Here is a 12,508-nt window from a genome sequence, read left to right as displayed (position 1 = left end):
TTTCTAATATATTCAGCAAAGTTTATTACTCCTCTCTCAATACCTATAAGCAATCTCTGACATACTAGAGAACTATGTCTAAGATTCTACAGACAGAATCCTTGAGGCCATCCTTCGTATGGCTCAGGGGCTGGAAGGAGGGAATCTGTAGTTCTGCTTCTGAGATAAAACTGAGGCATTCTGGCAAGCAGACACCATCAGTACTTAAAAGATGTCTTTGCTCAGTCACCATCTGTTATGGTCTAACCCTGATGTGGTTTCCAGGTGTGGTCTGCAAAGGGCACAGAGTCGTCACCATTTTCTTTCCATTAGTCAAGTGCTTCTTTTACCTGCAGAAGTATAGTGTAAATAGAATAAGAATAATTACATGGCTGTAACTTTAGCTTGATTTTTTCAGTTGGTTGATTTAACAATTTAAAATACTCTATTATAAATTATCTAATACAACTGTCAGGTGGTATCATTATCATTAAAATATTTGTTTAATCTCAATAAAATGTATCAGCACATTCCCATAGAACCCTTATTTAATGCAACTTAAAGGAAGTTTGTTTTGTGAGAAAAATTATGACTGACCATAGTTATCGCCTGTAATAAGTTTCTAATGTCTTCCTGCCCTCAGGATCCATCCCCAGGAGGGGAAATCAGAATAGCACGTATTGTCAGATGAGAGCATAATTCCAGCTAGGAAGAGAACACAAGTGAGAAGCTTGTTGAGTCAGTCTCTTTCAAAGATGATCCTTGAAAACCCAAAGGTATGAAGTTGAGTTGTTCCCACTCAGTAGAAAAAACCTCGTAAAATAGAGCAGCAATAACTGCACTCACACTTCCTCAGTTTTATGCCTCCCAGGGGCACTGACAATCAGGCAAATGAGTTGTAATTTTACACCTCTTTGCACCAGCTGCTCTTAACCAGTCTGATATTTACCTGTCACTAAAAGCCCCATAGAGAATTAATATGAAAGAACTATTAAAAGCCTGATGTATTTTTCATATGTAGGTTGTTTGCATTTCTAATGCTTATTTTGAAGCTTTGCATGAACCAAAAAGTGGAGGTGATAACTCATAACATGCAAAATCTGAAAGTACAATATTATGGGAAAAAAGGTTTTTTTTTGGAGTTTGAGAACTTAATGCACAATGTAAGTATGTCAGTGAGAAAGCTCTTTGAAGAATGTTGAAAACAATCCAAAAAGTATAATACAGATTTCCACAATAATGACAAAAAAATGGCTTTCAAAAAACACCCTTTTATAGAGCTTTAATAGGCCATCACCTTTAAGCTGATTCTTCCCCTTTTCCCTTCCCCCATGATTTTTTTTTTTTTTATATTAAAAGCTGCTTATATTTCAGTTTCATTTCTCCAAATCCTTGTGTCAATTAATCTGCAATAGGAGAAAGGTGAAAAACATCTTATGGACAGGCAATGAGAATTTTAGTCAGAGAGGACTAGGGGTAATTTTGACCAAGTTGGTTCCTCTCTAGAAAATGAACTATATGAAAGTTGCTGTAAGCAAATTGTCAGGTGCTGTGCTATATACAGGGAAATTTTAAATTAAGAATGTATGTGACTGTAGGAGATTAAGTAAAACCTTAACCATAGGACTGGGAGATAACTGTGAAATACATATTCTTTTTGTCCCTTTGCTTCACTGTGAGGAGTTTGACTCAGGGACATTGTAAAGCTTTGCAGCAGTGTAGACAAAACAGGATGTTGTTGCCCACAGATGAAGGATCTTTGAGTGGCAGCGTTCAGTTTCTGCAGACAGTAAAGAGTGAGTGTTACAAGAAACAGGAGTCTGAACTGGGTGAATAATTAAATATTTCTGCCCCCAGCCACAATTATCTCAGAAGATCTTTCACCTCCAAGGGCTGACAGACCTTCCTGTGTATTTGTGCCATGGGCATGGGAGGAAAAAGCAGCTGGGCGAGGATGCAGAGCCTGAAGTGTGAGCTGGCAACAGGCCTGCTGCTCCTGCTGCTCTCACAAGGGCTGTGGAAAAGTGAGGATGTTGGGTGGTGCTGGGTGGGATCACCTCTGGCTACAAAGCTGCTGCTGCCTCTCATGCAGCAGGAAGAGTGGAAAGCTGCAAAGGTGGAGAGAGAAAATAAGCTATCTTGGCAGCTTGTGCAGGGTATATACCTGGCAGCTTGGTAGCAGAGTGTGCTCTGTAGGTTGTATATGCTTGCCTGCCTTGCCTATGGCTGAACACATTCAAGGCCAGACTGGATGTGCTTCTGAGGAAGCTGATGTAGTTGAAGATGTCCCTGTTCTTTGCAGGCAGTTTAGACTAGATGACCTCTGAAGGTCCCTTTCAACCCAAATTATTCAATGATTCTAAGTTAGAATTGATTTAGAAGGATTTACACAGAGATCAAAGACACAAAAGAGCAAGGGAGCCCCTCCTGTTGAATCATGAGGTTCAGAGTGGACCCCCCTTGCTTCCTAAACCCCTGATGGAGCTTAGGTGCAACTAGGTCCACTCTTGGTCTCAGACTCAGGCAACGGTTTATATCGAAAGGGGTACATGTATAATCAATTAGGATCGCCTAAAGAATCAACGTCCAGGATTCCAGCAAAAGGTGATCTTGATATGAGGTTCTAAAAGTACCAATTCAACTATACTTACTATAGGGTATCTAAATCAATTTAGACACACATGAACCCAGACGCAAAGACAGACAGGTAGATAGATACGAAGGTATACCTGTTAAAAATCCCGCTTGAATTCTGTGAAATAGTCACTTCAAATGTCTCAGAATTTCTCAATGGTTGAGAGTTGAACCTTGAGGAGTGGAGAGTCTTTGGCCCAGGGCCTGTCATCAGCTTTTGTCAGTGGCCCTGCAAACTTCACAAACTTGAGTTTGTGAGTGTCCCAGGCAGAGAGAGATGCTGGTCACAGCCTACTGTGGTCTGGGAGAGCTCAAAGGGCCTCACTTAGGACAACTGCTCATAAGGTCACAAGATGATTTGCTTTAGTCATTAGTAAATTTCCACCTTGGCCACAACCGGAGTACGTATTTACTAGCTGGCAAAAGTTCTGATACAATGGCACCGTTCCACTCGGGCTACATAGTAGGTGAGGAATGTTCCAAGGCTGTTGGGGGATGACTGATTATTCCTGCTTTTGCTTCCCACCTTGGCCAGGCAATAGGAGTTCCTGAAAGACTCTCAGTTTGCTGCTGAGCCAGCTCCTCATCCCCCTGACATTAGGAAATTAATTGTATCCCCTAAAGAATGGGATGGGAACATACAGGGTGACCTTGATGATAGTAAACTAGGGGAAGATGATTCTTTGCTTCCCTCAGATTCCTCTGAATATGTGGCTAGATGCATCATTAAAGCAGAATACATTCTGATTCCAGCTGGCCCTCAACAACTGGCAAAATTCCTAACAGGTACAGGAGCACAGATCTCAATATTAACACAACAGGATGCCAAGAAGCTGAGGGTACTACCTGGATGGCAAAGAGTTAAAATCACTGGAGCGAACAGAGCGAGTGTTACCTGCCAAACCACAGTTAATTCATGGCTCTCAGGCCTCTACTTGCTGTGCATTTACAGATCACAATGAAAATAGTTTGGGTTTCAGTGTTTTCAGTGGCCAAACCTGGTGCCTGCTGGATGGCAGTGTGTGGTCCTTTGGTTCAAATGCTGACCCTAGCCCTGACAGAAACTGGGAGCCTACGGTGTGTGTACTCTGCACAGCACCTGCACGCCCTGACTCAAAGATTACTAGTGTACCACATACCCTATTTCTGCTGCATCACTAAAGGGAATTTCTGAAGTCATAGCTGATTTGGAGAAACCACAAATCATCTCCAGAACCCAGTCCCTTTACAAGAGGAGGATAAAAAGAAATTTGGGGTGACTTGGGATGGTAAACAATAGACCTTTAACAGAGCCCCACAGGGATATAAACATTCACCCACAACTGCTCATGCTGCACTTGCTGAACATTTACAGTCTCACTTCCTCAACATGTGAAACTGTACCAATATATAGATGATATTCTAATCAGGGGACATTCCCCTGAAAAGGTGGGGGAAGCAGCAACAGCAGTGTAGTAAGCACTCCATAAAACATGAAGTTGAGATCACACCTGAAAAATGTCAGGGACAAAGCAGAGAAGTAGAATTTTCAGCTACTTGGTGGTTTGCAGGTAGTGCAGTAATCCCACTGGATACCCTAAGTAAACAGCTTCAAATGTCCCAACCTAGGAAAGAATTACAACAGTTAATAGGAACTCTAGGATACCAGAGGAAGCATGTACCTGGATTTTCATTGCTCGCCCACTGTATTCACTTTTATGAAAGGCAAAACCATGGAAATAGTACTCAGAACATGAAGAGGCAGTCAAAACCCTAATACAAGAATTAAAAACATTGGGCTCAGAACACCCTCACAGCCCTATTATAGCCAATGGAGGTTCTGCTGAACATGGCACTTACTGTAACCTGTTTTAAACAGGCCCTGATGGACCAAAGAGACCTCTATTATTCAGCTTGACTGCATTTAAAGAGACAGAGCAGAGATATTCTGAGTGAGAAAATGGAATTTTGTCTTTAGCCCAAGCAGTTAAACAACTTGAGCCACTAAGGGGTAACCTGTCTGGAAAAATCTCGCAGAGACTTCTGTTGTTTTCCCTTTCCAGGAATGATACCAGCACAGCCCTACTGGAGATGGGCTTAACTACTGGATGATCGCTTACCCTTCTTGCAAGAGTAATCATTGCCAGCATGAACCAGATTCAGTTCCATATCAACAAGTTCAACTCACAGGGTGGAGAATCTCACTTCTTTTACTAGTGTCGGTCAATATGATAACTATAGTCAATATGATAACTATAGTACATTCTACACATAGTGCAAGTCTGAGACTAAGAGCAGACCTAGCTCCCATCAAGGATTTAGAAAGCAAAGCGAGGGGGTTCACTCTGAACCTCGTGAGGGTTCTATCTTACCCTTTTTCATCTTCAGTCTCTGTGTAAATCATTCTAGATCAATTCTAACTTGATTTTCTCATATGTTTCATCCATGTAGTAAATAATAGAGTGAACCTTGCTATCAGACTTTGTTAAGTTGCATTTTCATAAATTCATATTAAAACTACTCTTGTTAATACCTTTGAGGGTGATTCTTTGAGTGACCCTAAACCATGTCTGTCTCATTCATGACAGACACTTCCCAGTGTTACTGATGAGTAGTAGGGGGAAAAGAAATCTGAAAAATCCCTAAGGCAGTGATAAAATAGAATATTAGTTTTGTATTTCTGCTGCCAGATAGGCAATCCATTCAGTTAACTTCACAAGGTTTAACATGCTGAGAGAGGAATTCTAAATATGATTTTCAGTAGCCAGATAACCTCTAATCCTCTAATAGAGTTTAAACTCTAATAAAGTATTTCACCAAATTGAGATCTTAATTAGCCAACACTATATGCAGACTCTGCTTTTAAAAAAGCATTTACTTCTGCAGAATGGCCCCCACAGCCTGCACTATTCATGCTACCCTGTTTCTGTGGGAACTGTGTGTTGGAGTGGAATAGGGAAAACTGGGGGGGGGGGGGGGGGGGAGGAGGAGAGGTGAAGTGGTTTTGGCTGAAGTCCTGTTGGCCAGTCGCAGTTTCAGCTGGGGTAAGCCAGACAAGCAAGTCCTCAGTGCTGAAGTCCAGACAGTTTTCTTTCCTCATGCCTTAAGCTGTGGTGAGGGAGGAGTCTGGTTCAACAGACACCATTCAAAAAGTGGTTGCTTAAGCAATTTATCTGGGGTTTCCCCTGATTTTTATTTATATTAAAGAGGTGATATTTACAGATTTTTTATGCAACAAGAATTTTAGTCAACCAGTAATGTTAGTCAATAGGTACCTGAAGTGGTAAAGCAAGGTTTGCTTGGAAATGAGCCTCCCATTGACAGACATTTCCACTGCACACTTGTCTCCTGAAAAACACCACTGTATCCTTGAAAGCACACTCTCCTCTTCCAGCACTGGAAAGACACCCTTTTATCATTCTGGGTCTTCCAAAATAGACATGTTTTTGATGAATTGCTATGAAAGACAGCCTTGACTAATAAACTCAGTCCTTTGTTTTCTTCTCTCTTGTAACTGTTTCACTGCCAGTCATATTGCTTTCTCCTAGAGTAAGACACCTTTCTTAATATCTAAATTAACAAAATAAGATATTGTGATTTTTTTTTCTATTGTCATCAGCCTTTGCCTGCTACCTGTGGGTGTGGGTCAGGGTAAAAATTCTGACATGATACAGTTGTGATTGATGGCCTTATTCTGTAGAAGGCTGTGTGTATAGGGGGTGTCTATTTCTACCCCCTACACAAATAAAAATGACCAGATTGTCCTCGTGGTCTGAGGCTCCAGGTTGGAGAGCCTAGGCATTTCCTTCAGCATGCCTGTGCTGTCACAGAAGACAAACAGAAATGTGCAGCATATAACATCAAGTCCAAAGTTCAGTCCAGAATTCTGAATTACTGCAGGAAAAGAGGAAGGAACAGAAAAGCAGCTTGCAAGAATGGAGATTATGGGGGGAAGGTAACTAAGGAAATGGCATTATCCTTTCAAATTTGTGTATAAGTGTGCACAGACACCCAAATTTCAAAATACTTTCTTACATGTAGAAGCTAATGGGAAGGGCCAAATTCACAGGGACAATAACTCCACATGTTCAGGCCGCTGTGTGGAGCAATGAACACCTACTCCTTGCTCTGCTGCTCCTACAGCTTCTTAGTAAAACATTTACATCTTTTCAAGTCCCTCTAATCTTTATGCATGGGAGTTAGCAGTCAAACATGAAGGTTAACTGGAACAATTCAGGGAGCCCTGCAGCCCTTTCCCTTTGGATGCCTGTGGTGTGTTGCACTGAGCTTGAAAGAAGCAGGAATGGGAAAGAGAAGAAAGCAGAAAAGCAGGTAGTTCGTATGAGGCACTGGTGCTGTCTTCATTCTTTTGTGTATACGTTTTTTCATAAACTATAACTTAGTTACAGTTCAGCCTAACTCTACAGGCATATTTGGTTTATAAGTCATTCTTCATTTTAGGAAAGTGTTTCTTTTTTACATTTGGCAAGTGTGATTGCACTCCTTTAGGTTACTCAGGCTTTCACACTGACATCTAAAGAAATATCTGTTTGTTGAAGTGCTTACTGTTGTTCACCCATTTGTAATGAATAGTAAATTCAGGCCACACAAAGACATTAGTGATAGAGTCAGAACACACCCAAAACACAATACATTGAAGTAACACTCCATTAACCCAAGTTAGGTAGTGCAAAAAAGTGATCACATTTGTATCAATGTATGCTTTAGGAGACAAATTAGCCTTTTATTCACTGTCATATATAAAATTCATCAGGTACAAACCAGAAAGCATTAATCAGCAGCTGTTTGGCTCTACACTCCTCCCTACATTGGGGTCTGGAATTGCCCTTTACAAACTGAGAAAGTGTGAAAAGCTCTCTCCAGTGCAGTATGAAATCCCATTTGAAAATCAGGAGAGCCATGTGAAGTAAACAACCTTCACAGAAACGTGGTGGCTTACTGTAGCACTGCAACATCCCACAGAAGCCATACGTGGCCGTTAATAGTGTCTGTAACTCTTTTACTGTCTGCTGGGGAGGTATGATTAAGCAGTGATTAAATCTAAATCAGTCTAAACTTTCTCAAGTCTAGTCTGAACTGCAGGTGTGTTGTGCTGCATGATGTACCTTAACCCTGGTTCCTCCAGACTGGAGGTCAGACCAACACAGTACAGCTGCTTTCTGGCCTCATGCCCAATCCTTATTCCACCCTTCAAACCCAGGTGGTGGAGAAGGTTGGCTGGATTTAATTTTATGGAAGACTGGGAAATAGCTGAGGATTCTGTGTTCTGAATTTCCTATGGACTCAATGACATACTGGTCAATGAGACTGTGATGTGTTGCTATGTAACAGACTGTAATTTAGGGTCTAAGATCACAGAAATAGTTTTCAGCTCTGCAGATCCTGTGTAACTACAGTTGTATTAATAAATGTAAGCTAACTTTAACTAGGTAACTTGCATTTATTCAGCAGTGTACCCTGCTGATTTTCTAGGTTACTAATTCATTAATTCAGTAATTTAGTACAGAGTAACCACAGCCATCAATAACAGGCTGCTGTAGTACCCAGGCTGGCCCATTTAAAGCTAAGACAGACCTGCTTATGCAAGTTGCACCCATATCTTAAAAAAAATGCAGGAAGACATGTTTGATCTTGTGATCCTGACAACAAAAAAGTAAAATTACTAGACTGAGATGAAAAGCTGAACCATTGCTTCACAGAGAGAGGAAAAGTTAAGAGTTACACGAGGCCACTGACACCCAAAAATAGGACAGGAGAGGAATAAAACTTTGCTATTTTGCAATCTCTTCCTGAAAAAAGTCATCCTAGGAAATATTCTTGAAGTCCTCTGAGTCTAGTCTTACCTGCAAAGCTAAGGGGATAAAATAAAGGTATGTTTTGCTCCTTGGTATCCATCCCACCTATTCTGTAGTGTGAACATGAATTACAGCATATGCACTCTGATATTATTCTGGCCTTCACAGTTCAATACAGCTTCTATTTCAGTCTTTCTACCTGTTCATTTTCCATTTACCTCCTGAGTATGAGGGACTGTACAGCAGTTAAAGTCCCTGTTTTTACCTGAATTTCTCCATTTCTGTAGAGCTAGCTCATTAGAATCATAGAATCATAGAATCGTTAGGGTTGGAAAGGACCTTAAGATCATCTAGTTCCAACCCCCCTGCCATGGGCAGGGACACCTAATGCTAAATCATATCCCCCAAGGCCTCGTCCAACCTGGCCTTGAACACTGCCAGGGATGGAGCATTCACAACCTCCCTGGGCAACCCACTCCAGTGCCTCACCACCCTAACAGGAAAGAATTTCCTTCTTATATCCAACCTAAACTTCCCCTGTTTAAGTTTTAACCCATTACCCCTTGTCCTGTCACTACAGTCTCTAATGAAGAGTCCCTCTCCAGCATCCCTATAGGCCCCCTTCAGATACTGGAAGGCTGCTCTGAGGTCTCCACGCAGCCTTCTCTTCTCCAGGCTGAACAGCTCCAACTTCGTCAGCCTGTCTTCATACGGGAGGTACTCCAGTCCCCTGATCATCCTCGTGGCCCTTCTCTGGACTTGTTCCAACAGTTCCATGTCCTTTTTATGTTGAGGACACCAGAACTGCACACAATACTCCAGGTGAGGTCTCACAAGAGCAGAGCAGAGGGGCAGGATCACCTCCTTCAACTTGCTGGTCACGCTCCTTTTAATGCAGCCCAGGATACAGTTGGCTTTCTGGGCTGCAAGTGCACACTGCCGGCTCATGTTCATTTTCTCATCAACCAGCACCCCCAAGTCCTTCTCTGCAGGGCTGCTCTGAATCTCTTCTCTGCCCAACCTGTAGCTGTGTCTGGGATTGCGCTGACCCAGGTGTAGGACCTTGCACTTGGCTTGGTTAAACCTCATGAGGTTGGCATCAGCCCACCTCACAAGCGTGTCAAGGTCCCTCTGGATGGCATTCCTTCCCTCCAGCGTATCAACCGAACCACACAGCTTGGTGTCATCGGCAAACTTGCTGAGGGTGCACTCAATCCCACTGTCCATGTCAGTGACGAAGATGTTAAACAAGATCGGTCCCAACACCGATCCCTAAGGGACACCACTCATTACTGGTCTCCAGCCGGACATTGAGCCATTGACCACAACTCTTTGCGTGCAGCCATCCAGCCAGTTCTTTATCCACCGAGTGGTCCATCCATCAAATTGATGTCACTCCAATTTAGAGACAAGGATGTCGTGTGGGGCAGTGTCGAACGCTTTGCACAAGTCCAGGTAGATGACATCAACTGCTCTACCCCTATCCATCAGTTCTGTAGCCCCATCATAGAAGGCCACCAAATTGGTCAGGCAGGATTTCCCCTTAGTGAAGCCATGCTGGCTGTCACCAAGCACCTTGTTGATTTTCATGTGCCTTAGCATGCCTTCCAGGAGACTCTGCTCCAAGATTTTGCCAGGCACAGAGGTGAGACTGACTGGTCTGTAATTCCCTGGGTCATCCATTTTCCCCTTCTTGAAAATGGGGGTTATATTTCCCTTTTTCCAGTCATCGGGAACTTCACCTGACTGCCAGATTTCTCAAATATGATGGCCAGCGGCTTCGCAACTTCATTCGCCAGCTCCTTCAGGACCCGCGGATGGATCTCATCAGGACCCATGGACTTGTGCATGTTCAGATTTTTAAGATGGTCTCTAATCAGTTCCTCTCCTACAGTGGGCCCAAGGTCTTCATTCTCACAGTCCCTGCATCTGCCTTCCAAGACTTGGGTGGTGCAGTCAGAGCCTTTGCCAGTGAAGACCGAGGCAAAGAAGTCATTCAGAACCTCAGCCTTCTCTAAATCCAGGGTAGCCAGTTCTCCCGAGAGCTTCCTGAGGGGGCCTACATTCTCCCTAGTCTGTTTTTTATTTGCTATGTACCTGTAGAATCCCTTCCTGTTATCTTTAATACCTCTAGCTAAGTTTAATTCTAACTGGGCCTTAGCTTTCCTAACCTGTTCCCTAGCTTCTCTGACAACATCCCTGTACTCTTCCCATGCCACCTGTCCTTGCTTCCACTTATTATAAGCCTCTTTTTTCAATTGAATTTTCCTCAGGAGCTCCTTATCCATCCAAGGAGGTCTCCTGGCCCTCCTGCTGCACTTCTTTCTGGTTGGGATGCAACACTCCTGAGCTTGCTGCAGGTGATCCTTGAATATCAACCAACAGTCTTGGGCCCCTCTGCCCTCTAGGGCTGTATCCCATGGAACCTTCCGAAGCAGGTTCCTGAAGAGGCCAAAGTCTGCTCTTTTGAAGTCCAGGGCAGTGAGTTTGCTGCACGCTCTTCTCACTGTCCTGAGGATCTCAAATTCGGAGCATCTCATGATCGCTGCATCCAAGGCTGCCCTGGAGTGTCACATTTCCAACGAGCCCTTCCCTGTTGGTGAGCACGAGGTCAAGCACGGCACCTCTCCTGGTCGGCTCCTCTATTACTTGCAGAAGGAAGTTGCCTTCTACACAATCGAGGAACCTCCTGGGTTGCTTGTGCCAGGCTATACCGTCCTTCCAACAGATGTCAGGGTGGTTGAAGTCACCCATGAGAATAAGGGCCTGCGAGCGTGAGGCTTTTCCTATCTGTCTATAGAGTGCTTCATCCACAGGTTCTCCTTGATCAGGCGGTCTGTAACAGATGCCCACAGTAATGTCTCCCATAGCTATATTCCCTTTAACCCCGACCCACAAACTCTCTGTGGACTGCTCACCTGTCCCCAGACAGAGTTGCATACTCTCCAGCCTATCCCTAACATAAAGGGCAACTCCCCCTCCCCGCCTGCCAGGCCTGTCTTTCCTAAAGAGCCTGTAACCTTCCATTCCAACACTCCAGTCATAGGAGCCATCCCACCATGTTTCTGTGATGCCTATTATATCATACCCCTGTAGATTGAAGCAGTACAGAGAGAGATTCTCTGGGCCAGCTGTGTTCCAGAATGCTGTGAGTACAATGTTCTAGTGATCCTCTGGGTTGAGCACAGAAAAGAAGATAATTCTGGATGGCACACTCTTACAATTACTTTTTGTAAGTTCGAGGACGGATGAAGCAGAGAGTAATCCAATGCTAGAAAAATAAAATGCACCTACTGACCCATTCACAATGGGCAGCCTTTGAGGCAGAACAACTTGTCTCAGATTTTAGATGGGAGCAAAAAGGGCTGTACCATAGGGAATTCCTGCAGCAGAGGTAGCAAAGTGGTAACCTAGATATAGAGAAGACCTCAAAACCAACCAAATGGACAGAGACCATGGATGTACTCACATAGAAACAGAACTGATGACAGAGCTACCAGGACGGATAGAATTACAGCATCACCACAGTACAACCTATGCAGGTATTAGTGTGGGGACAGCAGATGGCATAGTATGACTCTTCCTTTGGTCAAGGACAGGAGTTGCATCATCCCCTGTCTCCTTGTCCCCCATGAGCACCTTATTCCTGTAGGTATGTGCACATATGTTCCAGTATAAATTCCAACTGGTGAAAATTTACCTATGCAATTAACAATTTAGCCATGGTTTAACTGGTAACTATTAAACTTATTCAAAGCTGGGATAATATGCTTAGCGAGAACCAAGTGCCTGTCATTATATCTTCTGGATTCTGTGAGTGCTATATAGATAGTGGCATTAAAGCCGGGTTCTAGGGACCGTCCCTGGTAAGTCCCACTTCTATTAAGTGAAGAAATAATTTTGTGCTTGCAGTGTTTGGTCTCTTGTCACTCTTAGTTCACAGTACACTTTCCAGCCAAAAAGATAAGAATCAGATTTATTTTTAGCTAGCCTTGGCATCCTAATTCAGTGCCCTTTTAATGTTTAGCTGTATGTTTTTCCTGTTCCTGCTTAATAAGTCTTACAAATGATTGAAATAGGAGAAAATCACAATGATCAGT

The sequence above is a fragment of the Pezoporus flaviventris genome, unplaced genomic scaffold, assembly GCF_033815535.1.
Source record: "Pezoporus flaviventris isolate CSIRO_AGI_PZ_B2104156 unplaced genomic scaffold, CSIRO_AGI_Pfla_v1 ptg000045l, whole genome shotgun sequence".
NCBI classification, from domain to species: domain Eukaryota; kingdom Metazoa; phylum Chordata; class Aves; order Psittaciformes; family Psittacidae; genus Pezoporus; species Pezoporus flaviventris.
The sequence above is the reverse complement of the archived record's forward strand: the minus strand, read 5'-3'. Positions refer to the sequence as shown.